The sequence below is a fragment of the Bos mutus genome, chromosome X, assembly GCF_027580195.1.
Source record: "Bos mutus isolate GX-2022 chromosome X, NWIPB_WYAK_1.1, whole genome shotgun sequence".
Taxonomy (NCBI): Eukaryota; Metazoa; Chordata; class Mammalia; order Artiodactyla; family Bovidae; genus Bos; species Bos mutus.
Genome location: NC_091646.1, coordinates 54,339,344 through 54,345,343, shown reverse-complemented (window position 1 = coordinate 54,345,343; position 6,000 = coordinate 54,339,344). Strand labels below are relative to the sequence as shown.

The following is a 6,000-nucleotide window of genomic DNA, read 5'->3' as shown; positions in this document are numbered from 1 at the left end:
AACGTCTTCTCTACATTTAAGAAGGGAGTCAGCTCAGCCACGCTGACAGAGGAGATAAGCCACTTTTAACTGGGTCAAGAAAGGGCCAAAACCCTTTGACAGTGAGTCCCAAGAGTAAAATCCATGTACTTTTTAAAAAGACTGCACTCATACCTCTCTTGCCAGAAGCACCCACAGTTCCCCTATGTTACATGAAAATCTTCTGCCAAACTCCATGTCACAATGCATTCCTGCCCCCAAATATAAAAGAATAACAGTGAATGGGAAAGGGACAAGGTCCTCTTTCAGACTGTTAAATTTTCTAAAGACAGTTCTGCATATCTGCATATTTATTCCATATGAAGTTGTTTAGAAAGACATTTATAACTTAAAGGTGTCAAAGAGCTAAGTAAATCAGTCCATCTGAGGACTTCATTCATTCATTCATTCTCTCTCTCTCTTTCATTCATGTACATTATTAATAAATGGTAGTCTTTAAAACTTAAAATCTGTTATTGTTTCTCCATGGTATTTTATATCAGGTCACAAACTCAGTTACCTATATGGACAAGATGGGTAACATAAACAAGTAATATTTCTGATCTGACATCAGAAAACCTGCCACCAGCCTCTGTGTCAGAGCACAAAATGTGGCCATGGGCACTGTAGTAAACTGGAGAACACATTGACTGGGGAGTCGGCTGCTACACAGCTCTAGCTGATTTAGATATGAATGATTTTTGTGTTAATTTCTTAAATTTTTAAATGTTGGTCTCAAGTAAAACCAACACACTGTGAAAGCAAAACAAAATATATCAGCTCAGGGACCAACCAGTTTGGATTTCTTGTTTACCTGTACCATGCAGCATTTACCAAGAAGGCATGGTATATGCTCTCTTCCTGCTCTCCAAACCAATGCAGGGATGTCAGGTAAGTTACGTCATCTATGTGTGAAAACCACCCCACTGTCAAAGACCCAATAAGAGATTTGGATTTAGAAAACTGAGATTATCTTGTGTCCTATATGGATTCAAGAATCGTGACCCAATTTCAGCTCTTAATGACTGAGGCTTAGGTCAAAACAATTTTGTTATCTATTCTATTATCATTTAATATAGTGCTCATTGTAAGTACTTATTAAGTATTATTTATAACATTGTAATAATTCTCTGGGAGAGAGAGAAGGGAGAATTTGTTTACAGTCCTCTACTATCTTCCCAACAAAGTTACCAGTTTGGGGTTAAAAATAGAGTTGTATAGTTTTGTGTTTTATTTGGCATATCTCTGATTACTAGTGAATTTTTTCATAGGCATTTTGATGACATACAACTCCTTTTGGGTGACTGGCCTATTTCTATCTATTAGCCATTTTTTTCACTGGACACTTCTTTTTTCAGGAGCTCTTTAGATTTCTTGCATATAGCCCCTTTGCATCCTCTCTGCATCAAACATTTTTTTTCTCAGTTGATATTTTTCACACACTATTATTTTCATTGAGGTATTAATTCATAAACCAAAAAAGTGAACAAATCCTGAGTTTTGATAAAAGTGTTCACCCTTGTGACCACCATCCTGATCAAGATAGAGGACATTTACAGCACACCAGAAGTTTCCCTTGTGTCCTTCCCCAAACAATACAGTTCTCACTTCTATCACCCTAAATGGAATTTAACATGCTATTGAATTCCATAGAAATGAAAACATTCAGTGTATACTCTTTTGTGTTACTTCTTTCACTTAATATAATGTATTTGACATTCACCAATGTTTTGGGGTATATAGGCAGTTTGTTCTTTACAAAAAAGGACCGTCTTTTATTCCATCTTATGAAAAGACTACTATTTCATTATCTATTCTATTAATCAGGAATATTTGGGTTGTTTCCAGTTTGGGGCTCTTATGAACAAAATGGTTATGAACATTTGCTACAAGTCTGGGTAACTATATGTGCTCATTTCTCTTCAACAAATACTGAAGACTGAAACTTCTGGGCCATAGGATAGGCATATGGGAATAAAGGTTTCTAATTACAGTGTCACTTAATTATTTGAAGGTTGTCTGTATTACATGTAAAAAGTTTCACAATGTTAAACTAGTGGTTACCAGAGGGGAATAGGGGGTGGGGCAATACAGGGGTCTGGGAGTGGGAGGAACAGCCTACTGGGTGTAAGGCTCAAGGACGTATTGTACAAACCCAAGGAATAGAGTCAATAGCTTATAACAATGATAAGTGGAAAGTAACCTTTAAAATTGTGCAAACATTTTTTTTTGTTTTGTTTTTAATTTAATTTAATTTTTAACCTTACAATATTGTATTGGTTTTGCCATGTATCAACATGAATCCACCACAGGTATACATGTGTTCCCCATCCTGAACCCTCCTCCCTCCTCCCTCCCTGTACCATCCCTCTGGGTCGTCCCAGTGCACCAGCCCCAAGCATCCAGTATCGTGCATTGAACCTGGACTGGCGACTCGTTTCATATATGATATTATACATGTTTCAATGCCATTCTCCCAAATCATCCCACCCTCTCCCTCTCCCACGGAGTCCAAAAGACTGTTCTATACATCAGTGTCTCTTTTGCTGTCTCACATACAGGGTTATTGTTACCATCTTTCTAAATTCCATATATATGCCTTAGTATACTGTATTGGTGTTTTTCTTCCTGGCTTACTTCACTCTGTATAATAGGCTCCAGTTTCATCGACCTCGTTAGAATGGATTCAAATGTATTCTTTTTAACAGCTAATACTCCATTGTGTATATGTACCACAGCTTTCTTATCCATTCAGCTATTGATGGGCATCTAGGTTGCTTCCATGTCCTGGCTATTATAAACAGTGCTGCGATGAACATTGGGGTACAAGTGTCTCTTTCAATTCTGGTTTCCTCAAAGTGTATGCCCAGCAGTGGGATTGCTGGGTCATAAAGCAGTTCTATTTCCAGTTTTTTAAGGAATCTCCTCACTGTTCTCCATAGTGGCTGTACTAGTTTGCATTCCCACCAACAGTGTAAGAGGGTTCCCTTTTCTCCACACCCTCTCCAGCATTTATTGTTTGTAGACTTTTGGATCACAGCCATTCTGACTGGTGTGAAATGGTACCTCATAGTGGTTTTGATTTGCATTTCTCTGATAATGAGTGATGTTGAGCATCTTTTCATGTGTTTGTTAGCCATCTGTATGTCTTCTTTGGAGAAATATCTATTTGGTTCTTTGGCTCATTTTTTGATTGGGTCATTTATTTTTCTGGAATTGAGCTGCAGGAGTTGCTTGTATATTTTTGAGATTATCTCAAACATTTTTTAAAGTTCAAAGAAGACTTAAATTTCACAGTGTTCTATCAACATTCCTTTTAATGATCAATCAGCTCATAAACCGACTAATCCTTCCATTTTGTTGACAGTAAATAATTTAAACCATCTGACTTACAAACATATTTCTTTCCCAATTATTGGAAATCCCAATGGTCAAAGCTAGAACAATTTGAGGAAAATAAATAATGGTACGGGATTATAGCCCATTGAATACAAGAAATATCTGTTAAGTCCATATTGATTCAAGAAAGAAAGAAAGAATTCCAGGTAATAAATATAGAAGGAATATGGGAAATACAAAAACACTATTAGTACACCAAACTGTAACAGACAACATCTACCAATGGATGGTAAAAATAGTGGGCAAAAGTTTAAGGAGGACCTAGACATTTGCAGTCTCAAAGTATCTCTCCCAAGATATGTATTAATTACAAAGGGAACATCTAAAATTATTTCAAAGTAAAAAGTTAAAAATAAATTTAAAAATTGGAAGCTGTGTATTTTTAAGATTTGTCTCATGGACTACAAACACATAAATACATACATACATATTTTGTATGCTCTACTCCAGCTCTAGGATAATCAAGCTATCTTAGAAATGTGTTTAAAATTGGTAGACAGAGAGAAAGACACTTAAGAATTTTATATATAGATTAGTAATTTTATTGTTGAAATTATTGCTTATAATTATTCACTTGACAGAATTAGAAAAATATATATAAGCTGAGGAAAGAGTTTTTTTTCCCTAATAAATGCAAATGGTTTCCTAAAGTCCTGGATATCACATTCTAAAGCATTTTAGAAATCTTTTGTCCTACACTTGTAGAGGCAGATGCTCACTTTTATAAGGGCAATTTTAATCTATACATAGAAATTAACAGCACATGAAAGAGACGCTATAGAACCATTAAGAAGTGAGAGGTCCACAATCTAATCCAGCTCACAAGTAAAGGAAGCCATAAGCAAAATGAAAAGACAACCCACAGACTGGGAGAAAATATTTGCAAATGATGCAACTGACAAGGGCTTAATTTCCAAAATATACAGATAGCTCATACAAATTAACAACAAAAAACCAAACAACTCAATCAAAAAATGGGTAGAGGATCTAAATAGACATTTCTCCCAAGAAAACCTACAGATAGCCAACAGGTACATGAATACGAGGTACCACCTCACACCAATCGGAATGGCTATCATTTAAAAAATCTACAAACAATAAATGCTGGAAGAGGTATGGAGAAAAGGGAATCCCCCTACATTGTTGGTGAGAATGTAAACTGATACAGCCACTATGGAAAACAGTATGGAATTTCCTCAGAAAACAAAAAATAGAGTTTCCATATGATCCAGCAATCCCACCCCTGGACATATACATGGACAAAACTATAATTCAAAAAGATACATGCACCACAGTGTTCATAGCAGCACTATTTACAATAGCCAAGATATGGAAACAACCTAAATGGCCATTGACAGATGAATGGATAAAATGAATTAATAGTACATATATACAATGTAATACTATTCAGCCATAAAAAAAGAGTAAAATGATGCCATTTGCAGCAACGTGGATAGGCCTAGAGATTATTTTACTAAGTGAAGTAAATCAGAAAGAGAAAGACAAATACCATATGATATTTCTTACATGCAGAATCTACAATATGATGAAAATGAACTGATCTACAAAACAGAAACAAACCCACAGACATAGAGAACAGGCTTGTGATTACCAAGGGGGAGGAGAAGGTGAGGGAGGGATCGATACAAGGTCCTATTGTATAGCCCAGGGAATTATATTCAATATTCTATAATAAGGAAAATAAATGGTATAGAAAATATTCTACAATGAACTATAATATAAAATAATATGAAAAATAATATACATATGTATGCGTGTATAACGGAGAAGGCAATGGCACCCCACTCCAGTACTCTTGCCTGGAAAATCCCATGGACGGAGGAGCCTGGAGGGCTGCAGTCCATGGGGTCGCTGAGGGTCGGACACGACTGAGCGACTTCACTTTCACTTTTCACTTTCATGCATTGGAGAAGGAAATGGCAACCCACTCCAGTGTTCTTGCCTGGAGAATCCCAGGGATGGAGGAGCCTGGTGGGTTGCCGTCTATGGGGTCGCACAGAGTCGGACACAATTGAAGCGACTTAGCAGCAGCAGCAGCAGCATGCATGTATAACAATCACTTTGCTGTACAGTAGAAATTAACACAACATTTTAAGTCAACTAAACTTCAATAAAATAAATTTTTAAAAAAAGAAATAACAGGTTGACAAAAGTTATTTCTTACCTGTACTCTCTTTGGTCTTCTCTCACAGGACTCTTTCTCAGGAATGTTGCTATTGTTTCTAAGCAGTAGTCAGAAGATGAATTACATGATCAGAAGTTTCAGGATGCATATTCTGCCTTTCTTTTGTGTAGCAGGAGGACAACTCTGAAAGGACAGGTGGGAAAAAAATATCTTAGTAGGACACCTTAACTGCAGGCACATTCTCAGGCAGATCAATTTTAAGAATTATACATATGGAAGTTGAAATGACGCTCAAAATTGATTCTCAATACTTCTTTTGCCTGTGTATCCCTTGGGGGGGGTCATTGTGCCCCCCCAAGAAAGGAATACTGCTGATTTTTTATGATGATTCCAGAGTTTCAGAAAGACCTGACAATTTTTGCTTCATTGCTTCAATA

General features: G+C 36.5%; 1 protein-coding gene across 2 annotated transcripts in view; it reads right to left on the bottom strand.

The window, feature by feature from the left end:
• Positions 1 to 3,647: 3,647 nt before the first annotated feature.
• LHFPL1 (LHFPL tetraspan subfamily member 1) overlaps positions 3,648 to 6,000 on the bottom strand; it is a 91,070-nt gene continuing 88,717 nt past the window's right edge. For both annotated transcript variants that reach the window (XR_011463250.1, XR_011463251.1), the window contains 2 exons: positions 5,603 to 5,746; positions 3,648 to 5,502 (listed from right to left, as the gene is read on the bottom strand). The gene's annotated coding sequence lies outside the window, so the exon portion shown is untranslated. The remainder of the gene's footprint in view (positions 5,503 to 5,602; positions 5,747 to 6,000) is intronic.